Consider the following 14,968-nt stretch of genomic DNA (forward strand, 5'->3'; position numbering starts at 1 on the left):
AGAAATAACTAATTAGTTGAAGGCATCAAAATTTTTACGAAACTCGAATGTTCCTCAAGTGTTTTCTTTTTTCTTTTTTACTTCTTTTTTTTTTTTTTTTTTGCATAAAAAGATAAAATCCGAACACATGGTCAATTTTTTTTTTTCTTTTTTTTCTTTTTTTTTGTGAACACAAGGTCAATCAATAAATTCAAATCTATACCGATTCAACAAATGCGTCCATTGACACACATTTCTTTCTTTTTCTTTTTAAAAACTAGACAATAGAAAATAGGCTTCTCTTTCTTTTTAATAATAAGAAAAATAATAAAAGAAAAATCAATTTATCTACTATCTTAAAGCAACTTCTCTAAAACCTATTATATTCTCTAAATGTATGAAAAAAAATCCTTAAAAAAAACTTGAAACAAATTCATTCGATGATCCTCATAAGCGCCGAATATTGCACATTCAAGCTCCTTAACTTGCATATGTTAATTCCTTAGCATTGTTATTTGTTTGATTTTATGTTGTTTTATTGTTTTCAGGTTTTAAATAAACATGCAATTAATTTCATTGATTTTGGGCTTTAAAGCACACTTTGAAAAAACTTAGAAGATATGGTTAAATTTAACCAATCATAATAGAAGACCTAAAAGATGGGGTTAAGTTTAATCAAATCAAGGAAATGACTAGATCGAAAATTCTCCAATAAGAGTCAAAATTAGATTAGATTCAAATTGGATTCTGCACACGTTTCAGTGTTTTGATCATAACTTTCTGCTCAAGTCTTGGATTGCAATGAAACAAATATGTTATAAATATATTTTTCCTAATTTAGACATTTTATATGCCAAAATATCCCCGCAATAAAAGACTGCAAATTTGGACAAATTTGGAATCCTTTTCTTATCTTGTCTTGGAAAGTCTTTTATGTTGATTGAACTCAATCCTTAATATTTTCTGTGATTTTATGAATGATTGTTATATAACAGTTTTAACTGACATATGATTAAGAGGGTTAGATAGGCCATGTCTATGGAAGACGGATTGTACTACACCCTAGTTTAGTATAATTTAGGTAGACAATTCGTACCAACCAAAGATGGATTATACTTTTTCATTGATTGTATGTATCCTATTAAAGACATAGCTAATCCATACCTAGGGAAGACGGGTCGTACCATATCTTAGTGGTTAGATGGACGATCCGTGCCAACCGAAGATGGATTATTCTTATTCTTTAGAGGTAATTTCTTGACTACTCGAGTGAGACGAGCCCTATATCATGCATAGTATGAATTTTCCTTGTTAATTTGTGATTGACCATTGTTATGTAGTTAGTGGTGAAATCAACCCCCTATTCCTTCTCTCATCATTACTCTCTTTACATTTATGTCTTTTTACTTTTATGTATTTATTTTTAAAAAATAAAAATCAAACATCTTTTAAATTAAGTTATATTTAATTTCGAAACGCTTGATAACAACAACTACGTAGTTCTTGAGGTTCGACACCCTCAATATAGCCCTATCCTACAAAGATTCATATTATTGCGGGTGGTAATTTTATTATTGATATTTTTATGCACAAAACAACCACATCAATTTTTGGTGCCATTGCTGGGGACTACAAATTGTTATGTTATTAAGTTTTAAATATTGAATTTAACTTGATTCTTTTCTGTTTTTATTTTATTTTATTTATAACTTTGGTTTCTTTACTTCTTTTCTTTTCATTTTTCTTTTGTTGTTTTATTTTACTTTTGTCAATTTAGTTCATGTGGGGAGCCATTTCTACACCCCATGGACCATGTTCATATTGTTATAGTCCTTATCACCATGTTAGAGATTGTCCTACTGCCGGACAATTTTCTAATTATTCTTATGAGTATGTGAACACATTGTTCTCTAAACCGAAGAATGACCCTTATTCTGATTCCTATAACCCGGCATGGAGCAATTAGTCTAATATCTTGTGGCAAGCTCAAGCTCCTGAAAATTATGCTCTACAATTTCATGAAATGTAGCATCAGACATATCCCCAGTTGAATGATCAATCATATTCCCCTCAATATCGAGCAACTTCATAACAGAAATACCAAGCTGAACCACCTCCTCTGATGAATTCTGACCTTCAAGATCAGCTATTGAAATTTTTGAGTAAGATGGATCAAATAATGGACTCTCACTCTGAATCCATTGCCAAGATAGAATCTCCCGAAGAGGAGCCATCTCCCATTTATTGGCCTCCACAATAATAGTACCAAGAGGAACAATATACCCCTAAATTCTTCGTTGAGATAGAAGCCAAGATAGAAGCTCACGTTGAATAAATCATCAACCACCTCAATAGAGAAGAAGAAGAGCTCCAAAGTCAGCAAGTGGCAATCTTGATGGACGCTACATGGTGGATGAGAGTACTTCTTATCATGAGCAAGCCATCACCACACTAAATAATGGAGAAGTGGTCGAAACTCACATGAAAAATAGGAAAGAATAGCAAATTGAGGCCCCACAAGCTATACGTCGGGCAAAAGGCGAGGAAGTGAGCACTAAGGCTCCTTCATCATCCACTCTTATTCTCGAGACGCCATATAAACCCCGAGCCCCTATTCCAAGTAATCTAAAAATTTCATTTTTAAAGACAGATAACACTCTCCTGGTCATTATTGCTTATGACTTAAAAAGAGCGGAGGAGAGTAGTTTGTTAGGGCTTTTAGAAGAGCAAAAAGAGACCATTGAGGTAGAAAACTTCCTTGAGTATTCTCCTCATTTTACTCCAGTTCATAATTCCCTTCCGGATGAGAAATTGTTTAAGATTACTCAAAGGGATCTACCACAATATGCGAACATTTGGAATTACCCTTTTGTAGGTAAAATTGATTCGTCCACATATTTTGCCTAAATGAGTCAGCTTCATAGGTTCGAGCACAAGCCATGTGCGCTCGAGTCCTCCATCAGGCCATGTCCTCTAGGTTTATCTTCTTCATTATTGTTTCATTCTTGGTTTATATTTTTACAACAATGTGTTGCACTTGATTGGTATTTGGTTGGAGTATCACTCTCTTTTCAAGACGTGTTTTTGCAATCAAGTTTGGGGGTATGATATGTCCCACATCTACTCATTCAAGTATTCATATCCTCTTATTGTTATGTTCAGTTCTATACACACATTGGGAATGATTCAAGTTTCGGGGTATGGAAGAGTAAAACACTGTCCAATATTTTGCTATGTTATCTCTAAGAATTTGGTTGAACTTTAATTCTGATTTGTATTTCTTTGGTGAGGTTAACATGATGAACACATAATCACTTGACTAGGGGATTAAGAAGTTTGTTATTTTCTTTGGTAGTATGAGATATTACTTGTTTTAATTTGATTTTCACAAACACACTAGCACGTAGTCTGTGGGGTATAAAATTTGAAATCAAGTATGTCTGCTATAAATATCTTGGATACAGTTGGCAACTTATTGGAAGAATATCCTTGGCATAAAAAATAAAAAATAAAAAGAAGAAGAAGAAGAAAAGAAAATAATAATATTGATCACTTTGAGCTTTTCATTGAGTAACTGGATCTCTTGCCTCATTAAATATTGAGTATTCACTTCAAAATGTAGAAGTTTGCTTTGATTTATAAAACGGCTAAGTTTAATTTCATAGCCTTTTTGACTCGAGTTAGTAAGTCTTTAGGGTGTTTTACATCTAGTGCCTTGAAACCATCTAGTTTGGGAGTCATTGACCTAACACTCGTTACATAGGTCAATTAGAAAGTTTAAGGGAGCCAAGCATTACACAACCTAACATATATATATATATATATATATATATATATATATATATATATATATATATATATATATATATATATATATATATATATATCCATTTGTTGTTTTATCTAATGGGGAGTCCAACAAATTTTGAGGATTGAACCATTCATGATAGAGATTAGTTTTTGAAACCTCATGACTATGTGTTAAGTTCACTTTACACTAGTTGAATCTTGTGATATCTCGTAATGCCATGTTAGTAGCTTAATTTTTAATTCTCTGAAGTTGTGAAGATGAAGTTTGTTTTGTTAAGCTTGCCAATGAATGAGAACCATGATTTTTATGATGCTGCATTCTTGGAGATAACATGGTAGGAACAATGTTTATGGGTATCATTCATGTTAAACCCTCACAAGACTTTTAATTGTCCTCTAGGGTTAAAAAGCTTGTTGCATATGCTAAATGCAATCGTACATCCCATGAAAGAATGATTTATCTTATTGTTTTCCACTTTGATTTTCTATTTTGCATTGCCAAGGGTGTAGAGTCTCGAAATTTAAATAGCATTTTAAGAGTAAAATCTAGAGGATAAATGGCTAGGATTAATTAGATGTCTAGAAACTGCAAGAGGACGCATAGAAACGCTTAGAAAATCCAAGAAGTGGAGTTCTTGGGCTAGTGTCCGGATGCTTATTTAGCCTGTCTGGATGGCTTTGGCAGAAAGTTCGTGTTCACAGCCCTGTTCGAACGCTCCTGCGAACACCAAAGTCCGAGAGGACCTGTATGCAGTGCCGTCCGAACGCCCTTATGAACACCAAAACTCGAGAGTTTCCATTCGCAACATATCCGGACACCCGAGCGAACAATAGCGACTTCTCGTGCGTGCGTCCGGACCCTCACTTATCCCGTCTAGACGGGCCTGGAGATAAATACGAATCTGAACCCTTTTGGCTCATTTTATCCGAATCTCACTCACACCACATGATTTTCTTAAGGGTTTTTTTATAGAAAAAACCTTGATCTATGAAGATCCAAGAGTCCAAACTCAATTCCGACTTCGAAAATGTGATCCACGCGAGTGGATCTACGTTTTGAGGTAAATCACAAAACTCATGTTTTAGAGATTTTTGGGTGAAATCTTGTAAATGTGAGTTTAATCCTCAATATTCTTTACGTGTTTGACTATTTGGAGCTTGCTAGAGGCTACCCAAACCTTAGGTATTGGTTTTGTAAACTTTTGGTAAGTTTTCTCTCAAACCCTAAATTATGAGTATTTTGTTTAAGTGTTGCTTTGTGAGTTTAACCCTAAGGAAATATTTATGGGTTAACATTGTTGTGGTTAAGTCAGTGATTAGAAGTTATGGGTAAATGTCTAGAACCATTAAAATTTTATGGGGTAATTTAATAATGTAGCCGTGAGTGATTCAAAGTGCTACTTAGAGTAATTATTGTCTAGAATACTAAATAGTGCAATGTGTTGTATTTTTAGCAGCACCTTGCAGGTTGATCTAGGAGTTTATTGGGAAATTATTGTACAAGCAGCCTAAGGTGAGTATTCCACTCATTGAGGAAAAGTTACTTTTTACGTATTTTATAGAAATGAAATAATATGTGATTTCCTTACCGAACCGAAGTTATGTTAAAAATATCTTTTGGATGATTTAAGTAGTTTCGAGTATGTTGAAAATTATGCCAATGATATTATTGCAAATTGAATTATGTGTGTGAAGTGTGATTTGAATTGTGATTTAAGTATTTGACTGCCTGCTGCGGTTGGGAATTAAATGTATGTATTTGATGCCTGCTACGGTTGGAAATTTAAGTTATGCAAATTGTTTGAGAAAATAACATTTTGAACTGTTTATGTTTTATGAAGAAAGCATGTGTTAAAGACATGATCATGAAATAAATTGTATAGTATTTGAGCTTGACCATTGTGCATAAACAAACTATTGGGGACCTAAGCCCCATAAGAACACCAACAGAGAACAACAACAAGCATGCATTGCATTATATTTATATGTGTGATGTTTTCATGATATGATATATAGTAGTTTTATGCTAGACGTATTGGTATGCATATGAGTCTTAATGGGCAAGAACATATGTATATTTCTATCGACTGGATGCTCAGAATTGGAAAATGTTATGTCTTTGTATAGATAGGCAAACTATCATTTGTTCATCAACAGAGATGTGCTTGTATCTCAAAATCTTACTCATGTGCATGCATGATCGAACTGTTGTATCAAAGGCACTAAGCTTCAATGTACCTAGATACGACATTAACCATTTTTAGTAATGCTAAGGTCTTCGTATAGTTAAGTAAGATGCCATTGTTTTGTCGCTTAAGGCTTATGTGTATGTGTAAATCCTTAATGGAGTAGCTGGGTGCACGTATGTCTGAGCTCAATCAAAAGTAATATAGTGTAGTTGGATATATATGTAAAAGGATCCAAGGTGGGATGTCTGGAACTTCTATATATGTCCACAACTGCATAGTATGCTTTAATGTTTTCTAAAAGTCGGTGTTTACTTTATCAATTACATGTGTTTTCAAGAAAAGAATTTCATAGAAATGGGTAGCTGTTATTGTACATGTAAGACAAAAAGAAAAGTCGGTTCTTTGCAAAACTCAATGATTTTTATACTACTGAGGTTTCGGTATGTTTTATACTGAAATGGTGAACTCATTCTTTCACTTGTACGGATATGGCTACCACCACAACCGTATAGATGCTACTCCTTTGGCTGCGGGTACATTAGATGTGGATGATGATCCAGTGGTGTTGTATCTGGGTTATTACGACTGAAGCCTACTGCGACAGTTGTAATGTATTGGACTATGGGGTCTTATATTTTGTATATCACATGTGACTTGCGTGTCTCTTATTCTTTGTGTAACCATTCTTTTGGTATATGATGTAAATGTTGTTAAGCCTTAAACATATAGACTATTGATTGCTCTTTTGTATAAACAACAGGTTATGTTATAGATGTGTTGTTCCGCTATGATTATGATGGTATCATGATGTTTTCCGTTGTTGCATCCTGCTGAATCTAAGGCCTGTGAGATTTCAACAAATAACAATTTGACCTAATATGACCAATCTTCCCACAATTATGACCGGTAAGGACAAACTTACCATGAGCTTCTGTACCTATATCTTTGGATTTTGGCTTCACACAATTATTCAAGCAAGCATTTTTAGAATTATCCAAACAGGCAGTATCTATTATCACAGGCTTAATAACAATAGAATCAAATTTAGAATCAGAGTCATGTGAAGTAGAAGCCTCAAATCATCAACAATTAAATCAGGCTTGTTGGAAATATATGAATGAATACAAAACATGCTCTTTAAATTATCACTAGATAATTTTTTCAAGAGATCTTCAGATTCTTTTAATTTATTCTCAAGTGTATCAATAATGTCAAATAGCATGGTATTCTCAGATTTCAAAGAGTCAATCAAAGCATGTGATTCAGATAACTGAACAATCAAAGACTCTTTTTCTTGCTTCACCTTTTTGAGCTCTTTTGGAGACACAATTTTATCCAATTTAGCAAAAACTTTGGAGAGCTCAATATCATAATTTTCATCAAATAACTGAGAGAAATCCATGATAAAAGGTGTAATAAAAAAGTAGAAGTCACAAAGAGATAAGGATCACACTCAGGAATTAAATCCTTTAAAAATGGAGTGTACTGATGTGGTCTTTTGTTTACCAAAATATATCAATCATAAAATTACCACTCGCAATAGTACGAATCCTTATAGGATAGGGCTATGTTGAGGGTGTCGAACCTCAAGGACTGCGTAGGTATTATTATCAAGCTTATCGAGATTAAATATAACTTAATTTAAAATATGTTTGATTTTTGTTTTATAAAAATATGTGCATAAAAGTAAAAGACATAAATTTAAAGATAGTAGGGACAAGATAAAAAATAGGGGATTGATTTCACCACTCACCGCATAACAATGGTCAATCATAAATTAACAAGGAAAATTCATACTATGCATGATAAATGGCTCGTCTCACTCGAGTAGTCAAGAAATTACCTCTAAAGAATAAGTATAATCCATCTTCGGTTGGCACGGACCGTCCACCTAACCACTAAGATGCGGTACGACCCGTCTTCCCTAGGTATGGACTAGCTACGTCTTTAATAGGATACACATAATCAATGGAATAGTATAACCCATCTTCGGTTGGTACGGACTGTCTACCTAAATTACACTAAACTAGGGTGTAGTACAATCCGTCTTTCCTAGGCATGGTCTATCTAATCCTCTTGATCATATGTCAATTAAAATCGTTGTATAACAATCATTCACATAATCACAGAAAATATGAAGGATTGAGTTCAATCAATATAAAAGACTTTCTAAGACAAGATAAGAAATTCATAATGATTGAATATAAACATTAAAATCAATTCTCACAGTTATACAACCATCATGCATAGAGAAAATCTCAAACTAAAATACAATTAAACCATTGTTACTTGGAAAGGGCTACATCAACACCCTATTAGGAATTTAGCCGCTCATCGTAGTGCTGGGATGGCCTACTGCCATGTTCTTCTCCTCTTCAACTTGTCAGGCCTCCGAGAAGAATTTTCTGTCTAAATCTAAGCACAAGCCTAAGCACCAAGCACACCTTCTCTTGAAGCTTAAGGGTCTATTTATAGGGAGCACACAAGTCCTAGAAGCCCTTGGAATTCCATAAAAATTGCTCTTGAGTCTTCTTATCCAAGTAGAAGATTGAAACTTTAATCCAAGTAGGAAAAGGATTCCAAATTCGGCCAGAATTGCGGTCTTTTATTGCGAGGCGATTTTAACATAGTAAACATTCGAATTAGAGAAAAGCTATTTCTGACATATTTGTTAAATATTTTATTAGATTTCCAACGCCACTAATTTCATTGCAATCCAATATCTGAAGCAAAAGTTATGATCCAAACACTGAGACATATGCAGAATCCAAATTTGAATCCAATCCGATTTTGACTCTTAGTGGAGAAATTCCGATTTAATCCTTCACTTGATTTGATTAAACTTAACCACATCATATAGGTCTTTTATTATGATTGGTTAAGCTTAAATATATCTTCCAAGTCTTCTCAAAGTGTGCTTTAAGTCCAAAATCAATGAAATTAATTGCATCTTTATTTAAAACCTGAAAACAATAAAACAACACAAAATCAAATAAATAACAATGCTAAGGAATTAACATATATAAGTTAAGGGGCTTGAATGTGCAACATTTAATGCTTATCATGTACCCGCTCTGATACCAATTGAAAAAATTAAAATGACTTCTAATATAAACAAGTGTGTGCAAAGATGTGTGCAACAAAATATTAAATGCGGAATTTAAAGGAGACAAATATTTTGTTGACGAAGTGGAAATTCAATTAAGAGAAAAATCACTCCAGGACAGCCAAACTCAGGATATCCACTATTCAGAAGACAAAGCTAGTTACAAAGTAGTAGTACTCACATACCCCTGATGCAGTGGTCGTACCTTGAACTCTAACGTGTAACCCAACACGAACGCGTCCCAACCAGGTCTCCTACCTGAAGGGGTCTTCAATGGAATCCTTTATCTTAGGGCCAACCCCTAAGATAGACTTTACAGTTGATCAAATCACACACTGGCAAAAGCTAGAGAGCTAGTAGATCTTCAATATCTCCTTAAACACCCTCTCTAAGCTATGAGGAATTCACTACCGAATTCTGTACATAATGCATGCCTAGAGCCTCTTATTTATAGGTTTTAGACGACCTAATTCTAGTCAGAATTGGAGTCTCTGGCATGCAAATCTGGACGGCAGACTTGGGCGTCCGGATGGTCAACTGTTTCCATGTCTGAAAAGCAATTCTGAAAACTTCTCGAATTTTCGCGGGCCGTCCGGATGCTTGATCTTTCCATCCAGACGATGGGCCATCCAGATGTTTCTATGGCCGTTCAGACCATCAAATTGCTGTATTTTTCGTTAGCTTTCCAATGACGCTGATTTTGTCCCAATCTGATATTTGAGTAGAAAGTTATAATCAAAATACTGGAGGGTGTCTGGACAGTGTTGCCCTAGCGTCTGGACGGTTGCACTTCCGCTGCACGCAATTTCCATAATAAGGTCTGAGCGTCCGGACCATGGAGTCCGATGTCTAGACGGTTGAACTTCTTCTGCACGACTTGCCTTATCAAGGATAGCGTCCAGACGGGAACACACATCGTTCAAACAGTTGCAGCTGTCTTCCCATATCTGTGTCTGAGACAAAAACCCTATTACTTGTCGAACACTGAATGGCGTCCGAACGGTATTGCCACATCGTCCGGACGGATGCACTTGAACGTTGGATTCTTCTCGAACTCTGACTAGCGTCGGGACGATTTGCCATTACGTTCGGACAAATGCAACCTTGAACAGTTCGAAGCTTCTAGACATTGATGGGCGTCCAGACGGAAAGTTCTCGTCGTCCGGACGGATGATGCTTTGACAGATGAGTGTTTGGACGGAATACCACATCACCCGAACTGATGCAAGGGAACTGAACTGACTGATTTGAATTTTGCACAGAGTCTTCTTGAAGCTCATAACTAAAGTGTAAACTCTGAATAAAACATCATCCCTGTGAAAGCAGCAACATTACATAGAAGTGATTTTGTCCAACAAAATGCAACCAACGCAAAAACTAACAACCCCTAAAACAACACACAATGTTTTACATCCATCACCACAGACCGTGGCTTTGGTCCCTCTAAAAGAAATAAATGGGAGAAAAAAAGGAAAACATTGTTCTTTCAATTCTCCTAGCCCCATCTGTACTAGCAACCAATTTTAGCAGAGATTTGAACAGAATCAGCTCCCAAGCTCACTTCATCATCTTGAATATCTTTATTCTCATCCTCACAAGGATCGAGCAGACTCTTTACCTATAAACATAATCAATTAAACGATGCTCAATACCAAATATGAACTACAGACCTGAATATCAAGTCAATCCATTCATCTCCAAGACTAAAGTTTGAAAAGTATTACGCAAATAAGACAAAGTCACTGACCTCCATAAAAATTGGTGCATAATCCTTATGCACCTTTAGAACAACAGCCTTGTTGCTCGTCTCAGTACAAAATGTAACCCAATTCAAAGTTAGCTAACACACAAGAGGGACTTTTTTTTTTCGTTGCAATCCTAACATCTGCAATAAATAGCAATCACTGTAATCAACATTAATTCACAATTACCACCTACCATGTGTCAAGAATGAAACATTAAGGAAAAACAATTTATTCCATGCAACCACCTCCTAAAGAACAATAACTAGTAGTCTTTAATCAATTGTTAGACATAAGATTTGTATAAAAAAGAACTAAAATATTTAAAATTAAAAGAAGATGAATTCAATGCAAGTGCAGAGTTGAGTAAGTGATTCCATCAATGTAAGTTTTTTCTCTTTCAATTTTTCCTATTCAAGAAGAAACTTGTTGTACGGCCATAATTAAAACTTCAATAGCCACTTTTTCACACATAGTAACAAAGTTAACGATTCTGTTTGTACATAGGATTCACAAAAACCTTAATACACGATCCACATAACATAATTAATTGGAGATATTTTAGAGGCTACAAATTGTCAAAATACAAATGGATAGATTTTCCTCAAAAATGAAGTTTTTTTTTTTTTTTTTTTTTTTTTTTTAATTTTTTTTTATCAATTTAAAAAATGTGAGACATAGTTTGAGAGTTGCAACATTCACTCACATTAACAACTTATGTGCAAGATATAGTTAGATAAAAAAAAACAACCATCCACCATAGGCAATTGTAAAGGTAGCACCCAATGCACACAAACAGGATAAGATTTCAAGTATATTAAAGGGGAGTAAAGCTTTGGTGTCCACTTATCTCCACAGTGTATAGCTACAAAAGCTCATCTATAGTTTCAAGTGAGCATCAGATTTACTCATGGCTTGGAAATTCTTTGAAAATAAATCTGTCAGCACACCATTATTTGGCAAAAAAAAAAAAAAAGGCATGATTAATAGGCTTTTTATGCATTTCAAAAATTCTATACCTGTCTATGAAGTATTAATTAGAGAACTGCAACAATACAAGACAAGGAAGGGGGAAAAATAAACAATTAACAACTAGCTTCTATTTTACTTACACAGCAGCTCTAAAAAAATTCTAGCAAGAATATCACCTAATTTCAGAAGGTGCATGTGAAGACCTTGGAGAAGGAAGTGGAGACCTTGCTGCAGGTGGCCATTAAATGTGTTAACAATTCGTCCGACCTAAGGCCAAGCATAAACCAAGTTGCTACCATGATCAACACACTAAAAGATGAAGAAGATAGATCCATGTCTTTTGAACAATGACAAGAGTAATCTCTTACTTATCAAAGTCGGACCCAAGTTATAAAACATTAGAAGAAACTTGCCAGAAGAACCAATATTTTGCTCTTTTCAACCAATAATTGAAAGATAAAAACAAAACTTCATCACAAACCCATCATTCAGAAACCCGAACAGTACTCAAACCAGTTAGAGAACGAAGTAGAGACCTTGGAGACGGTTTGAGATCGGTTGACACCAGAAATTAAGAGCTCGGCCGGTGAAGGAAGTGGAGAGCTCAGTCAACGATTGAGACAGGTAGAGATCGCGGGTCGAGGCCAAAAATGGGGGGAGCTCGGTCGGCGGTGGAGATGGGCAGATTTTCGGTTGGCACCAAAAAAGGGAGGAGATCTACCAGAAAACTGGGGCAAATCGGAGCGCCGGAAATAGGGGAGATCGGCCGGAAATGGGGGAAGGAGGTTTTTTAGGGAAAGAGAAAGGGGGGAAAATTTTGGGGGGAAATGTTGAAAACGCGAGTCTAGGTTTGTCAAAGTAGAGAAATGCAAAATCATTTCATTTTTTTAGTAAAATGGCAGTGCTACACTGGAAAGGGACGGACATGAGATGGAAGAAAGTCTCATGTTTAGCATTTCTCGACTTTTATTAGAAATGAAGCTTCTGCCAGTTTACTGAATATTCGGTAGGGTTGTCGAACAATTGAAGCCAAACAATCGATACGATAACCGAACATTTGATGGCCAAACAAAATGACCATTTTGCCCCTAATATAGGTTATAGGATATTTCCATTTAGGTGAGGGCTAATGTTGGATCGTTTCACATATTTGGACGTTATGGACTAACCAAGGAATTATCCGATAGAAACCACGATCAAAGTGAGTAAAACTCATGGATATTTGTTATTTCAATTTTTTCAAGACATGATTATTTTATGTATCAAACAGGCATGTTTATAACTCACATGAAATACATTTTAGAATTAACTCCACTTTTGTGAAAGTTATTGATGAATATTAGTTTTTTAAGTGCATGCATGTAAAAGATAATGGCTAATTGCATCGTACAACATGATACACTGTGAAAATAGGATAATGTCGTAGGGATGTAAACGAGCCGATCTTGAGAGAGTACTGGTTGGAGCTCAGCTCGTTTGATTTTGTATCATGATCGAGCTCGAGCTCAACATGAGCCTGGATCTGTTGTTCAAACTTGGTTTTCCATGGTAGGATTCCTGATCGAGCTCGAGGAGCTCGATCATTTTGGCCGAGCTTGAGTACTTGACTCGAGTCAAATTATTTTAATTCTTTACTTTTGCATAAAAATCAAACTAATTTTATTAATGACACTCTCTCCAAAAACAATTACATAACTATAATGAGCTAAACCCTACAAATCAAATCTAAACAAATACAAGAAAAAAAAAATTACAAATACAATAAATTAAGCTTCATGGCACTATTTTTTGGTTCAACCAGCAACTCCATTCAACACTAAATCAGCTCAGCAGCTTCTTCAGCAAAACCTTGTCTAACTTTAAAACCAAGTTAAACCATCAACTTCAAAATCAAATGCCTGCCTTAATGAACAACTTCAAATTATCTTAAATAAAACCTGTAAATACACTAAAAAAAAAAAATTAGTTAATTTTTACTCCCTTGAATTATTTACACAAGTTCTATATAGTTGGTAAATATATCAAGGGATGTTTTATAATAACACAATTTAATGTGCCTAAATCACCCATGAGTCCATGACAGTCCTACCAAATTGTTATACAAATAACATATTACTGGAATTCCGTAAAACTTTTGTGTGCCACCCAAAACTAGTTTTATTATAAGTTTTCAATGCATTTTCTTGACACGATTGATTAGATGCTTCAGACTATTGAGGAAATCAAAGATACAGCATGACTGTCTGTTTAGACCAACACACGACATACACCTAAAATTTAGAAAATAATCTCCCTTGAAACTACTAAAAAAAAACAATTAGCAGATGACAAAAGAAATGAAAGGCACTGTGGCAGTAGCATATAATATTCTTGAAAAATAAAGACTCCTTTATGTGTGAATGTGATCAACCAGTAAACCAAAATATAAAATGCAGAATATAAGAACACATATATTTTGGTGACGAAGTGAAAACTCTTTGTATCAAAGAGAAAAACCACTCTGGGGCAGCCAAATCTAGGCAATCCACTATTCAGAAGAAAAAGCTAATTACAAAGCAGTCATACTCACATAACCCAATACAGTAGTTGTACCTTTAACTCCGACATATACCTATACATGAACGCCTCTCAACCAGACCTCATGTCTGAAGAGTTCTTCAATGGATTCCTTTAGCTTAAAGCTCATCTCTAAGCTAGACTTTAAAGAGTTGATCAAATCACACAAATACTCAAAGAGAGTTAGTACATCTAACAATATCAGCCTAAACACCATCTCTTAGCACACTGGAATTTAATGTTGAATTCTTGAAAATACATAGTCTATAAGCCTTTTTAAATAGGCTTCAAAAATCTTATTCTACTCAAACTCGGATTTTCATAGGTGGCGTCCTAACCTGCAACTAAAACTTCATGAAATCACTTAAGCGCGTCCAGACCTGCAACCCTAGCGTCCAAACGGTTGCATAAAGTACTTCCACTATCCGCAGTCATCGCATCTGCGTCCGGACCTTCATACAGATGGGTGCTCTCTATGGCTTGCGTCTGCTGGGACATCCGGACTTTTGCACTTAGACTTCCGCGTCTGCTGCGCCGTTTGGACCTTCATTGGATTTTGACTTTCTAAGCTAGGCATTCGGACTCTGGCATCTGGGCGTCCGAACGGGTTGTAG

Source organism: Alnus glutinosa, chromosome 14 (genome assembly GCF_958979055.1).
Source record: "Alnus glutinosa chromosome 14, dhAlnGlut1.1, whole genome shotgun sequence".
NCBI lineage: Eukaryota > Viridiplantae > Streptophyta > Magnoliopsida > Fagales > Betulaceae > Alnus > Alnus glutinosa.